Here is a 23,222-nt window from a genome sequence, read left to right as displayed (position 1 = left end):
TCAGGTACAGGAGTGATTCAGGGCCAAATCTCTTGCGAATATTCTAGTGTAATGTAGTGTAGTGTAAAGACTGTAACACAGCACCCCAAAAAAGGGAGGGGGAAAAAATGTCATAAATACCCTCTCCATGTTCCTGACATATACCCAGGAACAAAATAAGCAATAATAAATTATGTAACCCTATTACTGACTACATATACCACACTCTCTTTTATTTGGCATCATACAGGCCAAAAGAGAATTTTCTTTTTCTCTAACACCCTGGTTTGTAGTGATGTGCACTGAAAAGGTTAAAGAGAAAAAAACAAAAGCATACTAAGAAAGGAAAAACATCTACACATCAACAAACAATCCACAGAACAGTGAGGACCCGAATATAAACCTATTTTTCTCACACACATACTGTCATTGTGCTGTACTTCGTACATACAGCAACAGAAACGCACATTAAGACCCTCAGTTTTGAAAACGACACGCTTGAAAACCGCGATGATCCTTCTTCCCCACCACGGGCAGTGCGATATAGAATCTGGAGAACAGCCTTATACATAAATAAATAAATACACTAACCAGCGAAGGGGGACAGCCAGAAGGAAATAAACGCGGCACACAAAGTGCTGAACGCCTTCCCCGGGCAGGAAACCAGTAATAATTTAATGGCCCGAAACCGATTTAAATTAAGCCGAGCGGAACCCTGTGGGGCTCCGCGGCAGCGCGGCGCCCGAGCCTCCCGCATGACGGGGCCGCGGCGGCGGGCGCTGGGGCGAAGAGCGGAGCCCCGGGGCGCCGCGGCCGGGGGCCGCACCGGCCGGGGGCCGCACCTGCCGCGGCCCGCGGAGAGCCCCGCGCCGGCCCCGCCGCGTCCCCGGCCCCGCGGGCGGCTCCCGCGGGCACCGGCGCCCACTCACCTGGCCGAGGCGCGCACTGCGGCTCCGCGCCCGCGGCGGGCTCCGGGCGAGGGCGGCTCCCGCTGCCGCTGCGGAGCCGGGCGGCGGCCGGAGTCACCCCGTCCTTGCGGCACGCGGCTCCCGCCGGTGGCGGCGGCCCCTCCGCGCCCACGGCGGGGCGAGCGCCTCCCGCGCAGGGGCGCCCGCGCCGCCCTCCGCCCCCGCGCCGTCTCAGCGGCGGGGCCGCGCCCCCCGCCCCTCCGCCAGCCCCCGCCTCCGCGCCGGCATCTTCCCCGCGATCGGGCACGGCCGGGGGTGGGGGCGGCCGGGCGCCGGGGCCGAGGCCGCAGCCCCGCGGGCCTGGGCGGCGCCGGGGGCGGGCAGCCGGTAACAAAGCCGCCCGCAAGGCAGGGGGATGCGGGGATGCCGCCCAGGCCCCGGTGCTGCGCCCAGCGCGTTGCAGGGAACCCCGGCCCAGACCCGCCCGGCGAGCCCCGCTCCGCACCCCCAGGACTGAGCAAAGGGGGCGGGCGGATGAGCAGCGATCCCCGTGAGGAGAGGGGGAAAGGCTCCTGCGGCTGCTACATTGTTACCGCTATTGACGAGCAAGCGCCGCTGAGGGGGTGCTTTGAAACGCCGGGGCTTTTTTTAAGTCATACACAGTTATCTGCACTGACGGCTATCGGTGTCATCAGCCGTGAGTATGAGCCAGCCTTCACAGTCCCCTCAGTGCCAATTACCTGTCTATTTCAAAGCAGTTGAGTACCGACAGCTCTACATTCCCTACTTTTTCGACAATTTCACTTCTGCTTTGACCATCACAATGAATTCAGGATTGTTTTCATAGGAAAACGTGCTTACAAAAAAAAACACAAATGAAAGGAAAACTTAAAATACATTAATATGTACAAAACACAGTAATCTAGAGGAAGAGAGATGGGAAACACTGCAGAATCTCAGTCCAACAAAAACACGGTAATATCAGTAGCAGGAAAAAGTGGACGTATTCTTGCACTATCAAGGTTATGGTTATTATTATGAGACAACACCTCATGCTTTGTTTTCTAAATCATATTAAGATAAAATCTTTCCACAACCAAGGAGCACATCAATCATTGCTACTTTGTATTCCACATCTGTTTTCATATATATATACATATATATATACATATATATGGGAAACTACACGGGTTCCTGTAGACACAGTTTCTTCAGAATAACCAGATGGCAACTATATTAAATTAATGCATGTCAAAATAAAAAGTAAATATAGTGCATTCTCAAAGCCCTGGGCTCCAAATCCTTTCTGTACTGAAGCCCATGGCACTGTGGGCTTGGGCTTCAGTAGGAGGGAATTTGCTCTTTAGCCCTTCTGTACTGGAGGAACTGCTCCAGATAGGAGTGTACGCAGCTGTATTCCAAAGTAGGTCAAGCTATAAAAGTCATTGACATTCTTCCACCTACCTGAAGCTTTAAAACTTTGGTTTGTTTCTTTTCTGTGACTTGCACACCTTTTGGTACATTGGTCCAAATAGTTTAAACATGCGTAATGTGCAAATGATCAGTGTGCAAATGATTAGTATTATACAAATTTTCCCTCATTCCTTATACTGAGGAGTGTACTACTGTGATGTGTAATTGCAATAAAAGACTGGATTTACATTAAAGGATCAGATGTGGATGATCATATATAGGTTAGTGTTTATTTGGACATTGTAGACACAACACTCTTTTCAGCAGTACCTTGGCTTGGCTCCAGTAATGTAACTCTTATTTTACTTTCTGAAACAAGATGAAAATAGAAAGGAAAAAAAAAAAAAAAAAAAAAAAAAGAAAAAAAAAAGATGTGCAGTGCCGAGAGTTTCATAACATTCATAACATTTATGATTATTTGTGCTTTGTTTTTGATTATCATGACTCATCTTTTGATGTTAAGATGAGAAACCCAGAAGATGAAAACATTTAGCTGATGAATTATTCTCAGTGGATTTGCAAGCTGTTAAAGCCTTTTGACTGTATGACATGAGTGAAGACTTTCCGTAAGTTAAGACTTTTCATCTGTCAAATTAAAAATTACATAAATCCAATGCATTGGATTTTCATGCTTCTCTCCCTCAAAATGGATACTGAAAATGTTCTTGTCCACTAAGCAAAAACATTAATTCATATGAATCCTATTGACTTCCCCCAAACATAAATGACGGCAATCACAATAGTAAAATCTAATGTATTTGTAGAAATTCAGCACTACTGCTTTCCAGTGGTTACAAACATGTTGATTTCTATGCATGCTTTCCTGACATATTCACATTATATATGATGCTACAGGCACAGTCCTTTATTAATACTTCCCACATCTTGGTGTGAGTTAGGATTCTTTCCTGTTTCCCTCAGATGTGACTCTGGCTGCACCTGAATAGAGCGGAGTGCACACTAGAAAATTAAAACATTCCACAGAGGAATTGCTACTTCAGTCTTCATGGGGGCTCACACACTGCGCTAGCAAGCAAGAGGATAACTTTTCAGAGTCGTGCACTGAGGCAATGGGTAGTTTGCCTTCACCAGACTCAAAACTACAGAAAACCAGCCGGCTTTTCTGGAGCAGACAGATGTCTTTTCTCCTATTTCCAACAACTATTGCTCTCACCCAGCCCTCCCTGATCCTTCTTATCTCTTCTTTGCCAAAAAGTCCATGTGATAAAACCAGAAACTCCTATTGCCTTCTCTAGCATTCTGTAACAGAGATGGGCAGTGCACAACACATGGCAATACCTTTCCAGACTGACAAACATCTTTTCAAAGTTAAGTTACAATGCATTTGAGGCAAAGCTACTATTGGGTGAAAGTTGGAAAAATTATAATTGCCCTCACCTGGAGATTAGGACATAAAAACAGCTGAAGTAGTACTAGAATATGAAAGCTTCCAAAAAATGTTTTGTTATGTCCTTGGTAAAAGTTTCACTGAAGAAAAAACAATTTTCAGTCATCCTTAAAAATTATTTAGTTATGAAAGTGCAAAATGCTATCGACTGTAGAAACCTTTTACTCTAATGATAAATTAGACATCCAAAATTTCTAACTAATGTCCTGTATATGACAAGAAGCTATGACATATTGACATAAGGATGCACCTCTTGCAACATTTTCAGCTGCTCTAACCTTAGACACTGGTAACTTAACAAAAGAAGACATATAAGTAATGTAATTCATAAGACATTAATATTAAAAATCAATATACATTTTGCTTAGCACTATTAATTACTTTCACACAAATACTAAGGAGATAAGTACAGAAAAAGCAAAATATAACCTTTTGGCAAACCATGTACAAAGAAAATAAAACAATATTCCAGTATTTCCCATCTGATTCCTTTTTCATTTTGTTATCATTTAGAATAAACAAAAAAGACTTGATGAATCATTACTGAAGGTCACCATTTACCACCATGGGATCAGCAGCAGGCTATGAAAAACACACCCTTTGAGGGGGTAACTTGCCTATACCACAGCAAGAAGTATTAAAAGACAAGGAACACTCCTCTATATTACACAAAGATTTCATATTTTCTCAGCTAATCAGCTCTTTACGAGGCAATGGGCCAAGCTGAATGCCCAAAATATAAGCTTCTTTGCCATGGCTATTAAAAAGCCAAACATGAAAAGGCTTAAAGGATCAACCAGAAAAACATTTGGGTGAGATGGAAATGTAATCTTTCACCAGATTTCCGGACAGATTACTGTTCAGCAGGTGAAAGCATTAATTGAAAGAATCACCCTGGGTGCCAAAATCTGCAGGACATATTCCCTGACCTGTCCCACCTCTTTTGTGCTGCACAAAAGGCTTAATGAGAGTGAAAACCATCTGCAGCTCCCTAGCAGGTTTTTTGTAGTATAAGAGAGTCCCTGAGTGACTGTGAAGTTGTCCAGCCCATGGGAGGCCACACATCCCTACAATCTGAGCAGAGAGAGGGGAGAGCACTGTGAGGGAAAGCATTCCTGGGGTTTGCTGCTCCTGCCACCTGCAGCTGGTCCATGAGCCCTCAGGAGCTGTTGCCATCTGGTACTATTGGTGCCAGGGCAGGCATTCATCCAGACAGAGACTCGAGGGGCTCCACAGGAGCTCTCCACTCCTCTGGAATACAGGAAAGGAACCCACTGCACCAGGCCATCTGGACTAATCTGGTTAGAGCTCAAATCTGCATTCCTCAGTCTGGCAAAACTCCCATGGGTATCTTTGAGCACTTACCTGAGTTGGTCTTCTGGCCTTAGACTTAGAGGAATATTAATACAGAGAACAAAGAAACAGATGGCTGAGTTTTGATTTAGAAACATTTAAACTTTTCATGAAAAGTACATTAATTGCCAATATTAAAGCAATATTCTACCAATAGCAATTTATTAAATAATTGGAATAGTTCTTGAGTACAGAAATGAAATCTGGTGCAGTTCCTAATGCTTCCAAATAGTTACTGAAATGTGCATAAAGATCACTGAATTGGAGTTGAGGTCATGATGATAAAAGCAATTGTCAGTTTCTGGTGGCACTTGCAGAGATTTAATTTTAGAACTGTACCCTCAGGCAAGTAATATACGATTAGACCCATAGACACTGCATCAAAAAATAATACTGAAATGTCACTTGTAAAACACACTTTCATGATCTTGCTATTTGACTTATAAATATGTCAGTCAGACCTGCAGAGAAAGCCTGCACTGAGCTCTAGTGAGGTAATATTAATGGATCATGCTTTTGTAAAATCAGAAATCTTTCATAACTGAAGAAAATGACTGCATTGTTTCTTTACAATATTCTTGCTGAAGCAAGTAAATAGAGTCTGTGGGGAAACAGTCCAACATCGTGAGAGAAATGACATAAAGACTGTGAAGGCATTAAGACATTAGTGAGGCTGAAAAGAGGATCACAAATCTGTATCAGAACCCCAGAGAATTTCAAGATCTGCACTAAACAGTGGTGGAACAATTCTTGGTTTTACACAGTGAAGGGAGAGTAGAAAAGGCTCGAGTAGTTGGTGCAGAGCTGCCACATCATTAATATCAGTAAGACTCAAATCTCAGAATATTTATCTGGTGCCCCTCTTCGTGTTCGTTTACACCACTAGACAATGGTTATTTGAATTACACATTTATTCAATAATTTGACTAAAATCTTCAAATGATCTCTTTAGCAATCTTAAGCTTACCACACCAGCAACACTTACCATGTAAATGCACTCGATAAGCAAATACAGCAGATAGTAGGTGAGCAAGCTGCCCTGCCAATGAATTTTCTGTAAATGATTGGAAGGAAGCAGTAACTTCTTTGGCAACTAAGCAGCAGGTTACCCTAGTGACATGAATTCCTTCTGCATCCCACATAGGATTGAAGTGGAATTAGCGGAGCTTGAAAATGCCCCTGCAGTCAGGCAGAAATAATTTACTTCTCACTGTAAATTGAGGCTTCTCTTCAGGAGACACTTGAGCTTCAATGCTCTTTATGAGACAGGGTAACATGAATATACATTTCACTAACAGCCATGATCAGCAATGGAAACTCAACTTATTATGAACTGAGAGAGAACTGTCAAGCACTTGAGCCACATTTATCCTGCCACAGAACAAATAAACATTAATGCCAGAAAAATAAAGCCACTCTGAAAGCCTGAGGAATCAACAAAGAAGCTTTTTGCCTGTGCCTAATCCAGCTAAACCTTCTTATAGTCCCATAGACACTTGACATGATTTCCATCCACAATAGCTTTCTTACACATTCTATCCTTTCCCATTTATGAAAAGACTATAAGTTTATATTTAAGAATCCACAGAGTCATGTAAAGTACAGATGCTGAAACTATTATTTTGGCTAAGAGTTCAATTCAGAATGGTTAAAATTAATAGAGCTTTACCTTCCCAAACACTTTTGTCAAATCAAGAGAGAGAAGCTATTAATTGAGTGAGTGCAAAATATACAAATGATGGTGACTTTAAAGCCAGCATTCAGTCAGATCTCTGTGTAGAAGTGTCACCATACCATATCCAGCACAATTACTAAGATAACCACAAAATCCTAACAGCCACAAATATAATCTCACTCCCTGCTCAGGCTCAAAGTGAAAGGAAGAGTTGGTTTTTTATATTTTTACCTTGTTCTTACTGCAAGATATTATAAAACTTCAATGTTAGTTTCCACCTGGCATTTTTCCCTTGGTATCTCATGGAAAAAACAGCAGTGGTAAACTAGCAGTTTGCAATAATGGCAGCATTCATTCCACAAGTATATGTAAATTATTCTATTTATTTAATGAAGTGTAAGCTACCTGACCACCTTGAAATGTGAACAATACCTAAAAATAAGGGCTCCAAACTAAAGCCACAATGGCACACATTAACATGCCACAAAATCTGAGCAGTCTTGTCTAGTGGAAGGTGTCCCTGTCCATGGCAGGGGGTTGGAACTGGATGATCTCTAAAGTCCTTTCCAACCCAGGTCATTCTAAGATCCTATGAATATGCTTTAGATTAGCCATGCATCTAAATTCAAATACAAACTTAACTCCTTGATTGAAAAGGGACAAATTTGGATATGCACCTCAAGTTAAGCCAAACATCAACAAGCAAAACCATTGCATGAAATCACATTCAAATTCATAAATTGCTCAGGAGAAGAGTATGATGACAGAGAAGAAATGACAGTAGCAAAGAAGATTAGAAGTAATGATACTTGAGTTCTTCATTCTGAAAAAGAACAACAAACAAGTGTTTGGGTTCACAGAGTAAATAAAAACAGTGTATAAGAAATAAGACCCAAATAAGAACCCCAGAGTGATGAACAGTGCAGGCAACTGCTGAGCTGTCTACCCAAATCTCTGTCTGGCTGTGTTAGCTGTAGAAAAGAGAAGCGGTGTACACTGCTCAATACTGCTGAATGTGAACTCTTGTTCATGTTGTCTCCACACTGGAAACTAAACATGAAGTCCTGAATGTGCTTTGGAAGAGCAGAGCCAAGGAGAGAATCCTTGAAACATTACAGCCTCGAAGGATAGGATAGGTAGAATAAGACCTGTCTGGAGTATGGCTGCAGAAGTTCTCGACAAACTTCAGCATGGAGAAAACTAATTTCTACAAGCATTTACAGTTTTAGAGGATAAGCAGATGACACACTGCCTAGAGTATCTGGAGTGCAGTTGGAACACATCAAAGTCACTCTTATCCTGGCATAGTTAGCTCAGGAATACCTGTCAGCTTTCAGCTAAGCTCACATCACTGTATTAGGCAACCATTTAAATTCCATGCATGGTTTTGGGCTGGTATGTGATTTCAGAGCAGGAATCACATGGCAATCATTCCAGGAGGACGGAAACCACATAGAAGTGTTCCTCTATCTGAGGAATGTGGGTTTGTTTTTATAGCAACATTACTAAGTTGAGGTAGGCAGCACAAATGTTCTACACTTGTGTCTTTGCCTACTTTGCTTTATATAAAAACCAAAATGTTTTCTGTCTTCCTTATTCTGTGGTACAATCCACAGAACAAAGAATTTTGCCATGTCAACACCCTGCTGCTGGTTTTGGATGATAGATGTAAGCCTTAGTTTTGTGTTTTTACTGTAACGGTTGTTTTACAAGGCAATTTTTGAGACTCCACTTATACTCCATTTTACAGTCTTCTTTATAATAAAGACTGTGTATTATGAAACTTGGGTTTACATGTTGAAAAGCTGAAGGTATGGACATAACATTCCACCTGTGTGCTACAGTGACAGATATCCAGATTTCCAGAGTGAGGGTTTGCCTGCAGATGGACTGCCAGCATCACACACTTGCAGCCTACAGGAGCTGTTCTCCACTGCCTGCTATCTTGTATAAAACACCAGCTCCCAGATTTAATGAAGTCTGAGTGTGTGGTACAGATTATAAATACAGATTTTTAAAGCATGACTCCAGAGATTGCTTTCAGTATTCTATGAACAATCCTGCAGCTACGGAGTGGTCCATACATGCAAAAATATACCTCACTCTACGGGCTCTGGTTCAGGAGACAAAGATGCCATTACTTAACAGCAGAGACTGGAAATGATTTGAGTTAGACTATGATGTGACCAGATTACTGCAAGTTGAGTATTCTGCAAGGTGGGTATTTGCACCTGCGTTTTATCAGTGAATATGAAAAAAGGCCCTAAATTCTGCAAGGTCTGTTCTAATTAGATTTGAATAGCACACTTAATTCTAAATTAACGCATCTCAATGAGCATGAGTGGAATTAATTTCCTAGCAAAAAGCTGAATGTAGCAGGAAAAAAAAAGGCAATAAAGGTCATTTAGCTTAGCCTTGCTGGCTAATTAGTGTACTTTACTATTATCAAAGGTGCCTGAATAACTTCAATGGAGTTCTAGAATATCTTACTGCAAAAAAACAATCTCCACATAATATTCCTATGAATAATGAATGCTATTTAGACATCAAGCTACTGCTTTCACACAAAGCTGTAACATTACTTCCCCAAAAGCAGGTATGACATAATGAGAAAAACAAAATACTCCAGGCAATGTAACTATTTAAAAACCAGCATGATTACAACTTGGTGTATTTTGGAGAACACCATTACTGTGCATTTATTAAATCTCTTAATTTGCCTCAAAGTGTACATGATTTGGAGAAGCTTGCTGAAGCTTAATATTTATTTAATGTATTAGGGCTGTTTTTTTCTGAGAAGTGCCAGGTTGACACATGAATAGAAAGTGGCAGAAAAAGAAATGCTGTTTCTCCCACAGCAAGCACAGTAATGTAAAGCTTAAAGATTAAGCAGCAGCAGCACATTTTTCCTCAGACCTTTGAGCTGGACCATATGGTTGACGCTCAATTAAGCAAAGATTTATCAGGCCCCAATTGGAATGTGTCCAGAATTCACTATTTTCTCAAATCTTTGAACCAGAGGACTAGAACTGAACAATTTAATTGACTCACACATGATACCTCACACTTTTTTTTTAATTATTTTTGGCAGGGGTATGCATTTTTAGATTTTAGAATTAAAATATAACAGTGCTATAAAAGCTACAAAAGGGCAGTTTGATGTTACAGCTTCTACAAGTCAACATCTCACTACCATCAAAAAGGTGAGGTCCAAACTCCTACCAATTCTCCTCAAGCAGTCCCATCTCTTACATCTGGCTTTGGCAGCCACCAAACTGCATGGCAAAGAATATTCTACTCACTGAAATGACAGAATACCCACACAGTAAAAGTATGTGTGGTTTCTTGCCATGTTACCAAATGGAATAGGTTCACTGTGCAATCCAAGTGGCACAAGATCCCGTGTGACAGACAGGTGACCCCATGTTTGGAAACAGACATCAAGGAGAAAAGTGTGAGACAATGTCTGTTTGACAGCACAGTGCTGTTATTTTGACTTCAAATGGAATATTAACTCTTTTCTACTTTCTGGACACTTGTCTCCTGCTTTCAGCTGTCTGCTTAGTAAGTACATTTTCATCACACCCAAGTGTAGCACTAAACTCCTGAACAATAGACAAGTCCGTGACTTCAAGTCTAAAAGTGTTAAGAATGGATTGAGAAATAAGAACGTTCAAATGAGCCCAGTCAGAATTTTACCTGAGTATTGGAAAGAATTTTAAGATCTGGAACATAAAATGTCACAGCTGCATAGAAAAAGATGTAACTTTTTCATTCAGGACTGTATATTTCATTAATTTGATAATGGGCTGAAACACAGATACAACATTAGACAGAATTATGTCAGTATTTTTTCCCATCAGATTATTGGAGGCCATAAAAATGTCACAAAAAAGTTGTTTACAGTAAAAACCTTAACTCAAAATTTGGCAATAATGAAGTCAGTCAAATATAAAGCTGTTATGTTGAATTGTAAAAGCTTAATTTTAAATTCCATGTAAGACTCTGTGGTTAAATTCTGATTTTATGGACAGATGGTAGGGTTTCTTCTTTGCTTGTTTATTATAAATGTACTTGAGTGCATTTATTAAATTCACTGAAAAAAAGACCTGCAAACATAATTTGCAGTATTCTAAACCACAAGACTTAATTCCATTGCAATTGTAATTTCAAATGTAGCAGCCGATTCCACTGTCCACTATTGCTACAAAGGGATTAACCTTTCCCTGTTGATTTTTTTTTATGATGGGAGAAAAATGTAATTGAAGGGTTCAATCCGTTTTGAAGGTTTTTGTTTATTTGTTTTTCCATTTTGTAAGTGTGACCTCATCATTGCAATTTTTCATAAAGGTTGGAATATTCTGCTATAATAATAATGCTATAAGACATTTCTGTAGTCCTGCTTCTTGTAGAATCGTTTAGATTGGAAGGGACATTAAAGACCATCTCGTTCCAACCCCCTGCCATGGGCAGGGACACCTTTCACTACACCAGGGTGATCAGAGCCTCATTCAACCCAGCCTTGAACATCTCCAGCAATGGGACAGCCACAGCTTCTCTGGGCAATGTGCCCAGAGCCTCACCATCCTCACAGGGAAGATCCTTCCCCTAATCTAATCTAAACCTACACTCTATCAGTTTGAAGCTATAACCCCTTGTCCTATCACTACATGCTCTTTTAAAGTCTTTCTCCGTGTTTCTTGTGGAATCCCTTCAGGTATAGGGTGGCTGTAATTAAGTCACCCCTGAAACCTCATTGAATAGTAAATAACATAATATAGCGAGTATAATGGTGGAATGAAGAACAGTACTTAAAACTAGCTTCCACTGTAAGTTTACTAGCAGCACTATAGAAAAGAAGTCTATTTACAGGTGTTCACAAAGATTACAGAACCACACTGGTGCATTGCAAATCATGGCTGTTCTACTTTCATCACTTTTCCTACGTGCTCCACCAAACTCTTTGATCAGGGGAGGTGCTCTTCCTTGATTTGACAGATTAATGCAAACTTTATTACCTTAACAGAGGGACTCAATAAAACCTGCCTGCTGCTCTGGCATTGAGTGTTTTTATCATAATTATTTTACACATATAGGTCAATAAAGAAGCTTTAATTACTTGGGCAAAACACTGCCTTTCTACACTGGTAAGACGCTGTAGGAGATGGACAGGATTCCTAGCTATGTGTGTATCCAGGGGCAAATGAAAAGTGATTTATCTGGAGTTACTCCCAAAGAGCACCTTAGCTGGAACCCAAAACTTCAGCTATCAGATTCTCAGCTAGAACACTGTGTTCTTTCTTCAGTCTTTTTGTACTGTGTATTTTCAGATCTTCCCTTTATGTTGTTGTTGTTTGGAAAGTATTGGAAGGAATAGAGAGTGTTCATCTAGAGCATTTTTTTCTACACCCTTTTAATATCCAAGGATCAGATAGTGCCTCAGGAAGAAAAATCTGTGGAAAATGTTGCACTCTTTTTCTTGGTAGGAAGGCATGTGATAAATATTTAGCATTTAGGCAACCAAAGTTTATGAATTTAAATGTTACCATATGTATAATTTTAATTTAAAATATCCATTTAAAAAATATAATAATAATATGGCCTAATTCCTGAATTAGCTTGTCAAAAGTCAGTGACATACAGCTTCTAACTCACATAAAAAATGTATTTTTAGGATATTTATTTTGCTTTTTGTAACTGCAATGCTTTACATGTGATGGGGACACCATCTCTTCTTTAGGATATTCCCATGGGTTGTGGGCTGTGGATTTACTCATATAGGTCTAGTCCATCCTTCTGCCCTAAGGCAGAATGAATTATGAAATATCTCAGAATCACTTCTGAGATATTTTACACAGGACATCAGAGTACTTGGTCAGAACTCTGTCTTTGGCCACAAGGACAAAGGATAGCTGTAAAGGATAGCGATTACCTTGAAAATGCAGTAAGATTGCAGCATGTTATACACTTTTGGGGTACATAGTTATGAACTCTGATTACAAAATATTATGGACAAAAAATCTGTCCTTATAAGCTCAGCTAGTAAGCGGGACAGAATTCAGTAAGAGTCAATGTTTTATTCAGCCTGATTTTCCTCTGATTCTGTACCATATAGGTAAGAATCTGCTCATTGTGTCCTGCACCCTACCAGTTACTAAAAGATGTCCCAAAACTCTGGTAATTTTTTAATGGTCTGACACTGCCCTGTTGAATGCAATTGGGCATTCTGTCCATAATCACACAAACCTTTGTAAGTGCCAGGAAAAGCCCCTTACAAAGATTATGGTGCTACTGTACATATCTGTCTTTTTAAAAAAAGTCAGGAGAAAAACATCAAATTCCATGTGGTGTCAGCAGGCTGACAAAGGTAAATGTTAGCAGACGGGTTTTAATGTTCTCTCTAAATAAGTACTGTTTATTCATCAATACTCTTTGTTATGAGCTGGAACCAGGATATTGTCTGCAGTTTGACGTAGAGAGTTAAGAACATAAAATCTGTCAGCACATAAGGAAACAAGGTCAGGAGAGAGAAATAGTGTTTTATAAAGCAGTATTTAGGGCAACTGCATTTTAACATAATTAAGTCATGAGCCATTGGAAGTAAAGCAAACCCTGCATTGTTTGTAAATGCAGTTAAGCATTTTAGTCAGAACATCACCTTTTCAACAATAAAAATGACAGCCAATAGATAAAACTGAAACAATTAATAATAGAGTATTGCTTAGAAAGATTGAGTTCAGGATGTCCAAAATAGTGAGCATTATTATCTGTATTATATATATTTTCCTGAATGTATTAAGTTTTGAATATAAATCAAACTCTGCTACTCGGTATAACTCAACATGTTAGCTACATTAATACCTGTTACTGCTGGAAATGGCTTTAAGAGACAGCAGATTGGATTCTCTGTATGAAACTAGTATTGTGCACTGCACTCCAGTGTGCTCCATTAGACCCCAGCAGAAAATGGATGATAACAAAGGAGGTCATGCTCCTCCTGGTTTTCCCTACTGCTGGCATAAATCCAGGCTCAAATCCCCAGTCCTGTGGCTCAGTACCCACACGTCCACCACAAATTTGAAGTAGACAAATGACACTTTCCCTCCCACTAACAAAATAATTCCATACAAATTGGAATCAAGAATTTGAGGTGAAAAAATGCAAGCTGTAATGTCCTTTTGTGCACACATCTGGTTTTACAACACATCAGTCTGCAACTCCCAGGACAGGAGCCACACTCACCAAAGCCCTGCAGCAGTCCCTGGTTATTCACACAAAAACATCACAGCACTTCAAAGAGTGCAAAATGCAGGTTAGTATAAAACAAGGAAAAATCCCTCCCAAAAATACACACTGGCTTTTGATTATATGCAAAAACAAAATGTTCCTCTTAAGGGCTGCATAAACGAAGGCTAAAATCAAATATAAAATGTTAATTAAAATTTAATGTATCCTGCGTGATGCCTTTGTTTGTTCTGCATCCCTGTTTAAATCTGAGGCTGGTTATCTTTCTGACTAATGGGGCTCTCATGCTTTGCCAGTCACTTGTTCTGAAGGAGAAGTCATTCTCCCAGTAAACACAGCAGTCATTTACCTTGGCTATCATGTCACTGTCTTACCCTTAGAGACTCTTCCCTTCAAAAATAGGCCAGCAGATACATTAAGCTTATGTGTCATTGGCATTAAGGCAAGAGGCAAACCCTTATTCAAAATGTAATTCTGTTTATAAAAAACACTTCAATACGATTTATAGCTTTCAATTTTTAAAATTTAAAAATAGGTAAAAATATTACTAGGAGGGAGCGTTGTTATTGTTTTAACTGGAACTTGTGATATTACTATTCTGACTAGGGATTTTCAGAGCAGACAGGATAAGTAAAAATCACAAGGGTTCTGAAGAGAAAACTTTCAGCTCACAATTTCCAAAACTTGCATCTGATGCAATAAAAAAAAGCATTGTGGAAGAATGGGATAAACTAAATGAAGCAATGCTCAGAGAAAGCAGAGTTACTGCAGTGACAGAATAGTTGAGGCTCTTACTCCTGCAAAGTACCTCCCTTTGTAGAATGCTAACCTGGATGGACAAACTGATCCAATTTTACAGATTTAATTTATCCCACCTCTCAATTCAAACTTGCAAATTTCACCTACTGCTGCAACATTCTTTCATGTCACCCAAGGAATCCAAAAGAAAGATATTTGTAATGGAGTTTGCTCTCTGATTTACCTTCATACCAAAGCGTTCTGTATAAGTAAGTGATTGAGTGAGATGAAAAGGATTCTAAAGACAAGCACTGCCACAGTGCTGGCAGCTCAGACTCCATCCTGAACAAAGACTTCAGTTCTACCTCAAAACAGTAGAAGAAATTCAAATATCAATGCAAGGAAATATTTTACCTATGCTGGAATAAAACTTTGTTAACTAATGACAGTTGTAGCACTTAATTATCTCCAAACACAGGGCAAATCTAAGCAGAAATTAAAAGACATTGTCAGAATAGCAAAAAAAGCTATAGCTAAGATAAATGTCATTACAAGAAAGGAAAAGGCAAAAGCACCTTTAAGCGGTGAGCTCTATTGGAACACAGAAAAACTTCCCAAGGAAAGCCACATTCCCTGAGGAATTGGAAATCAGACTAAAAAGCTAATTGGAGACAATACCAAAACCACCCCAAACTTGGAGCCATATCATTACAGAAATAATATAATCATTATATGAATTTTCTGATTTTAACATATCATTTACATGAAAGCTTTATTGAGCTATGTGAGCTGCTGTATACATCACACAAAGCACAGGTGTAAGAAACAAAAGTACACTTATATTCTTAACTACAAATGAAAACATTCTTCGATCCCATTTTAGCTTGCAACTTTGTACATGATTCCACCAGGAATAAATTTTAGTTGGCAGGGTATAGAGGAAATGATACTGATTTGAAGAAAAAAGTAGATGAGCTGTCATCATAATGCACCTGCCCACCCCATCTCCTACTGCCATATAAACAGCATTAAAAATGAAAGAAAATACTATTTTTAGGATATTGTGACTACTCCTGTGAAACTGTTGGACAGGATATTCGTAGCAGAAAAGAACATCTAATTGTTTAACTTCAACTTTCAACACTTATTCCTTTGATCATGGTCATCTTAAAAGCTTCCCATGGGAAACATGCTACAGACATTTTGATGTACATGTTTTACTCCTACTTTTTCATACAAAGTAACTCTTATGGGACTATACACCAACTTCTGAAAGTAAAATAACAAATGGGAACAAAAATCTCAAATCAAGCGGTCCTCCTAATGCTCGCTAAATTAAGAATAGCATTTGATCTGTTTGTTTCAAAATGTATCAGGTGCTGTCAGAATTAGCCATCTTTCTGTCAGAGTGTTACCCTACCCCACTTCATGAAAGGATCTCTGAAATACAATTTCCATTTGACCCACATATCAGTTGCTCTTTTATGTTCTCACCTCCTGTACACACACTGTTCTACTACATAAACCAGGCATCCCCACATGGTCATTATATCAAAATCCTCCCATTAATGACCAGCCTAATACTGCTGGTACAGTACAATAACCTAACCTAATAGAATAATCAACAGTTATTGAGAAATTGTACAATAAAAACAATGTTATTTATGCATCCCTTCTTTGGGTGAGAAACTTAAGAGTTATTTAATTTATCATTTTAATCTCCTTTCTCCCAAGTGATTTTTATATTCCCTCACATCCTACATTTCTTCACAAGCCTCCTAGCAACATCCCTCAGGCAGAGACTTTCTGGAGCAAATTCTTAGGCAGAGCAATGACATTATGTCAGCTGAGGATCTTTTTATTACATACACAGCATTGATCAAGTACACTGCTGCCCTGTCTGTTGTCACCCTCTGCTCAGAAAAGCTCCAACTCTTCCTCCAAAATAAACAGTCATGCCAAAAGATCCGTAAATCAAAATAATTATATTCATCAGTAAAGTGCAAAAATTTCAGCATTAATGGAGAGCCACCAGCTGCAGTTGCACAAGTTATAAAATGCCATAGAGGTCCTAATAAATATCTTTCCTCTCTGCTGCCATCTACAGACAGTTCAGGTTTTTTTAGACATCTACTTTTCCATTACAGATATACATTTAATAACAGCATCTCAACATGCCCTACAAAACAGTTCACCCCAAACATATATGATATCCATAGTATTACCTCAACATATTAGAAGATTCAGGAAAAGTTAGGCCCAAGTGATGCATCCCTGAATGGTACTTTGATGGTGTTCACACTGCATGCTGATCCTGAGGAAAATCCTCAGCTGGGAATCAGTGGATCATGGTCCCTGTCCAATGCATGGGAGGAGTTGAGTCACACAGGGATGTCCCTCAGAAGCCATATGAGCTGCCAAAAGTGAAAAGGAGATTCTAAATCTCTCGGCTAGACAGCTTAAACACCTTTGCTTGAGTCCCCAGAACATCTAATGCTTAATGGTTGTAGCATTACTACTTGCTGCCTGCTTCAGACAGAAGACCTCCCAGTTCCACAGCCATATGTTCTAACCAGAAGGCTACAAAATCAGTTTCCCTCTCTGCATAAAACAGAAATTCAGTACCAAAAGGGGTACCATTTTAAAAGCCCCACACCTCAGATGCACAGTGGAGACAGTGTAACGCAGTACGATTTCTGATCTGTGTATCTGTATTAAATGACTGCAAGCCATATGGCTACAAATATAAAACTCTATACTTGCTTAGAGCCCCAGCTGAACATAGAATGAGTTGGTTTGGAAAGGACATTAAACATCATCTTGTTCCAATCCCCTGCCATGGGCAGGGACACCTCCCACAGGACCAGGTTGCTCAGAGCCCCAGCCAGCCTGGCTTTGAACGCTTCCAGGGATGGGGCATCCACACCCTCTTCTGGGCAACCTGTGCCAGAACCTCATCCCTCACTTCAGCGACGTTTTCTTGGTATTTAATCTAAACTTATTGTGTTCCAGCTTCCAGCCATCCCCTCTTGCATATCATTCGATATGCAATATATTAATCACGTGTGAAAATAACCTTTAGCCCGAAGGTCAGCACGCTCCTGTGGCGCAGCTCCCTGTGGAGGTGCGAGCCTCCCCACGCCGCAAACCGGAGTTAAAACCCCTCAGTGCTCTGCTGTGAAACGCTGCACTGCCAGCGCCACCTAAGCACCAGACAGAGGCGAGGCTCATTTCCACAGCCCTGCCGAGGGGCTCCGGGGCCCAAGGCAGGTCTCCCCGCACCAGCTCCGGCGCGCCCCGGCCCCGCAGGGTGCGGCAGCCGCGCGGGGCTCCCTCATGAGGCGCTGCGGGGGCCCGGCCCCTGGGAGGGGATGCAGTGCGCCGGGCATGAAACAAAACATCGCCACCCCGTCCAGGGAGGGGATTGTCGCAATCTGCTCTGTGCTGGTGTGGCCTCACTGACTCCTGTGGCCAGTGTTGAGCGCCACAATATAAAAAAAGGCATTAAGCTGTTAGAGAGCATCCACAGGAGCGGCAGGAGGATGGTGAAGAGCCCTGAGGGGAAGCCGTATGAGGAGTAGCTGAGGTCACTTGGTCTGTTCAGCCTGGAGAAGGGGAGGCTGAGGGGAGACCCCATTGCTGTTAAAACAATTTCCTCCCGAGGGAAAGAGGAGGGGCAGGCACTGATCTCTGCTCTGTGGTGACAGTGACAGGACCGGGGGGGATGGCCTGAAGATGTGTCAGGGAGGGATGTTAGAAAAAGGTTCTTCACCCAGAGTGTGGCTGGGCACTGGAACTGGCTCCCCAGGGAAGCTGTCAAAGAACCAAGCCTGGCAGAGCTCAAGAACTCTGTGCTCTTCGGCAGAGGGTGTGATTCTTGGGGTGTCCTGTGCAGGACTAAGAGTTGGACTCAATGATCCCTGTAGGACCCCTCCAACTGAGAGCATGCTGTGATTATGTGAAGGGGAAGCCAGCAGGAGCAATGCTCTGTACTGCCCACCACGGGCTGTGCCTCAGCCATCACTGCTGCAGGTCCCTCAGGAGCGCACACAGAGTAGGTCAGTCTTTCCTCCTTTTCAGCTTCAATCATTTCAGAGAATCACAGCTTGAAGGGATTTCTGGAGATCATCCAGTCCAATCCCCCCCTCTGCCCCTTCCCCAGCCAAGGCAGGGTCACCTGGAGCAAGTTACAGGAGATTTCCACTCAGAGATCCCAGAAACACCTGCTACCTAACCCAGGCATCAGCCCTGCGCAGGCCAGATTGCAAACGTGGGAGAAAATACATGGTGGAAGAGCTGTGAAACACTGATGAACCACACCTGTCAGTTAGAGAGTGTTGTTCTGGCTACAGGCAGAAAAGGAACCGAATCCAAAGAATGCACGTAGTAAAAAAGGGGGTTTATCACTTCCCTCTTCATTTGCACTTGGCACTTCATTCCCATTTTTAACTTGTTCCCATTCCATTATTTCTCGCTAGTCTCACTCACCTAGATCAGGATACTTGACCGGTTCCAGAAAAGTTGAGTAAAAGTTTAGTAATACTGTGCTACCAATGCTTTTACCATTTAGTTTTTACAGTGCTGGATGTGATAACCACTTTCATACGCTGGACATCCTAAGAAATACTTGGCTGCTGATAAGGTCCTAAAATCACACTGCTGAAACAAATTAGTTGAAACATCTTTTGAATGTGTGTCATTTGATAATCAAAGTTTCATTTCTACAGTAGTTAGTTTGTAACTTATTGATATATTTTTCTGCTTGACACAGAACTCTTTTGTCATATTCCTTAAGATAAAGATTATGAATCAATAGAGCATTCAGAACATTTTAAAAAGTCACACTTTTTTTGGTATTCTTTACTGTCTAAGTTATTTTAATTCTGTCCATGCCTTCTTATTCTACTTATTTTTTGCTTCTCTGTTCCCTGTTGTCAAAGGTTTCTTTCATCTCTCCATTTCTGTTGGCTGTGCTTCTAGGACAGTGGCCTTCTTGTGGCCATCTGGACAATTGTACCAATTTGAGCAGCTGCTCCTAAAAATAAGCTAGTCTTGGAGGAATTTATGCCATTTGGACACTTAAATTTTTAAAAATCTGTTTTAGTGTTTCATATAACTGAAAATTTGTACCTGGAGCAATTTATACACCAAGAACTTTTTTTTGTTTGGTTGGTTGGTTTTTGTTTTGGTTGCTTTTTGCTGTTTTCCTACAAGGTGGTGACTTCTGCTCCTTTTCCCCAGCAGCAGGTACAACTGGTCCTGAAGAATACTGAATAAACTGACCTGTGACAAAGTACAGGTACCTCCCAGCATCCTATTTTGCACCTCAACGGGGAAACTTGGCTTTTATTAATCTAAGATAAGGTTGTTTAACCTGAGCTCTTTGGTACATCATCTGGAGTGAGGTGCTTATTTATTTTCTCTACTTATTTGTGTAGTGATAAACACATAGTAAGAGAGTTCTGTGTCAAAATCATCTTCAGTTCTGCTCATACTGCCTTCGGGAGTCAAGATGCATCTCTAGGATTTGGGATAATTAATTTGCTTAACATATTAAAACAGCAGAATGGTTAAGAGCCACCAGGGGGCATTAAAACAAAATAGATGGGTAAAATGGTTGAGATTGGAAACATATGAAACTATTAAAAAAATACTGATTAATAAGGAGAGAGGCACACTGTCGTGATAATGAAAAACAAGCAGGAAGTAAAGCTCTAATTCATGGTTACCTATGTAATAGAATTTGGGACACTGGTGAAAACATTTCCACCTTTCTTCAAACAGCACAAAATGTGTAAGGATTATAAGAGAGCAAGAAAGCTGCATTTATGCAACAGTCCCAATGGTAGTGACAGGAGGAGTTGACCGAGACACTGGACTTAGATTAAAACTAAATTAATTGCTGGAATGAATCTTTGAATTATTTCTATGGAAGGATAAATTAGAAGTGATTCCTGTTTCTCCTGCTATGAGACTCAAGAGAAAAAAAATCAGTTGCTTTGGGTAAAGAGACATTGTCACTTCCCTTCTGTGTTCCATTTCAAACAATGCTGTTTTGTTTCTGCAATAAAAGCAGGCTGAGCTATTTTGTCACATCTCTTTTGTTTATGACTGAAGTGCAAAAGCCAGATAACAAGGTATTAACTGAGCATAGGCATCAAATAACCCTTTCAATCTCAGCTATAATCCACTGGTGAAGAGTGAGGTGCACACATGGCCTTTTCAACTAAGTGAAACTAAGTGGTATTTGTCATACATATACATATACATACATATACATACATAGAAAAAGTTTTATATTTTCTATAAATCACTTAAATTTACTGGGGTTTGTAGAAAGAGCTTTTTCCCCCCCCACTGCCTATTGTTTTTACTAGGCTCAAAATATCTCTCTTATCCAACCAAACAGAAGTGTTGTGGCCAAGTAAATTGCCCCCCTGTGCTGCTGTTATGTCACTGTATGTGACATCATGCAAAACCACCCACCACAACCCTTCCCCCTTCCTCCAGAATAACTCGTCCTTGCATCGTTGTATCACAATATCCAAATTATTATAGCTTGTGTGGATTAATGTAGTAGTTTGGTGTGAAAATCCAAGGGATTAGATAGAGTGTGAACAACCATAAAGTAAAATTTTAAAAAATGCAATAAAGGTGCCCCAGCCTCAGGTCTTACATGCTGCTTTATCAGTCCAAGTATCATTCTTTGATTAGAAAGAGATCCCAATAGCAAGAGTATTTCTATAGCACTTGTCCGGTGAAGTTAATCTGCTCTCATTTTCTCAGGAGTCTGTGGCACTCAGCATCTGGTTAGCCCCATTCCTACACCTCTGTCTTTTATGCTCTGTTGGAGACCCATGTTGACTTCATCACCCCTCTGAGAGGGGCAACTCTTTTTCACAGCACAGCAAGAGAATATCACAGAGCTCCTGCTCCTGTGTACAGGAGAAAGATGTGAAGGGTGTGCTGTTCCTACTCCTCACATGTGGAACACAGCACATGATCACTGCTCTCCCTGCAGTTCTAATTACACCACCTTGCCTAGATCACAGCTGGTCTAGAAGCAGCAACTCACCAGTGGTTCACATCTAAACGTGACAGCCTGCAAAGTCTTGAAAAACCTTGAGGCAAGACAGCAGCTACAAAAAGGAGGTAAAAAAAAGCAAGCACTTTCATTTCAAAGAGGGAAGCAAAGAAAAATCACCTGAGTGGTATTTTGCAGGCTGTTATGAGACATGTTTTGTTTTCTAGACTTTCTTTTGTAGTTCCTTACAATCAGGGGTGGAGAGCAGACCTCTTCAAGTTTAGTTTGTTTCCTCCCCTTTTGCCAAAGGCAGCAAAGAGCATTACAGGTACAGGAGAGCTTCAAGGGACTGCTCTGTACTTAGAAAAGGTGCTTTGTACACACTTCATATTTGGTTGATGTCCATTAAGCAAACACAGATCTGAAAGCTAAGAGCAAATCTATTTTCCTCTGCATTCACCTCCATGTCAGTGGTTTACCTTTCCTTGTCCATGCCCTCTGCAGACACCTTTCTGAACGCCGTGCTTACCTTCTTTGGGTAGGTTCCTCAGCCTTCTCCATAATTAGTTCTTGTACAGCCATGTAATTAACTTCTTAGAGATGTCAGTATTAAACTGCTAAAACTCCATCTCTTCTTCAGCAATGACAAAGATTTCCCAAAGAGTCATCAGCTTCATAAAATAGCACATCTTTTCCCAGGAGGAAAAGTGAGGAGCCACCCCCTCATATCTCCCGGGACACCCAGGGCAAAGGCCAGGCCTCCAGCTCACCCCTGGAGAGGCTCACGTGAGCTGTGCAGGAAATGAGCTCATCTGACTGGTGATTCCCAGCCCTGGGAGAACATCACCTGCTGCCAGGAGCAGGTGCTAGCACCCAGGTGTGGAAGAATCTGGCACTTCACTTGCTCTGACAGTTAGATAGGTGTGAATTGCTGAGGCCAGCTGCAGATAAAAGGTGCTCACAGGGCACCCATCTGTAGGGAACCTTGGAATTCTTGTTTAAACCCCAACAGCCGATTTGAATTAACTCTGAACTCTCATGTTTTCTTTCTGACTCAGGTTCTTTGCATTATGAAGCTGATAGTAAAATTACTATTTATAACAAAACAATTATTCTTTATATGTAACCACTGCAAACCTTATGCTGTTGATAGGCTACACGTTTGCTTTTATCCCTCTTTCACCAGCTTTAGACTAAGGCCTGGCAGGTGCTATCAAAAGACTGGTTTGCAGAGGGTTCAGGTGAATTACTGAAGCCAGAGTCATGTGCCTGTGGCTGGATGCTGACGTGACTGGGGCAGGGAGGAACTGGCAGGACTGGCTGCTTATAATAGGAGATGATATCTGGGTCATGAGAGAACATAAGCTTTGGGCTATTTCAGGAGCATAGAAGGAATTCATTAGGTGTGTGATGTTATGC

At 41.0% G+C, this 23,222-nt stretch overlaps 1 protein-coding gene across 5 annotated transcripts in view; it reads right to left on the bottom strand.

The window, feature by feature from the left end:
• The window catches only part of HECW2 (HECT, C2 and WW domain containing E3 ubiquitin protein ligase 2), a 174,901-nt gene extending 152,252 nt beyond the window's left edge, over positions 1 to 22,649 (bottom strand). Inside the window, exons 1-2 of one of the 5 annotated variants that reach the window (XM_068196277.1) lie at positions 22,333 to 22,649; positions 17,005 to 17,193 (exon numbers count right to left, since the gene is read on the bottom strand). The gene's annotated coding sequence lies outside the window, so the exon portion shown is untranslated. Of the gene's footprint in view, positions 1 to 908; positions 1,162 to 17,004; positions 17,194 to 22,332 lie in introns of those variants that run through there. The other 4 variants (XM_068196278.1, XM_068196279.1, XM_068196280.1 and 1 more) reach the window with 4 other exon arrangements.
• Positions 22,650 to 23,222: the final 573 nt, after the last annotated feature.

This window comes from Anomalospiza imberbis, chromosome 7 (genome assembly GCF_031753505.1).
Source record: "Anomalospiza imberbis isolate Cuckoo-Finch-1a 21T00152 chromosome 7, ASM3175350v1, whole genome shotgun sequence".
Classification (NCBI taxonomy): Eukaryota; Metazoa; Chordata; class Aves; order Passeriformes; family Viduidae; genus Anomalospiza; species Anomalospiza imberbis.
This window is presented reverse-complemented; position numbering and strand designations above follow the sequence as displayed.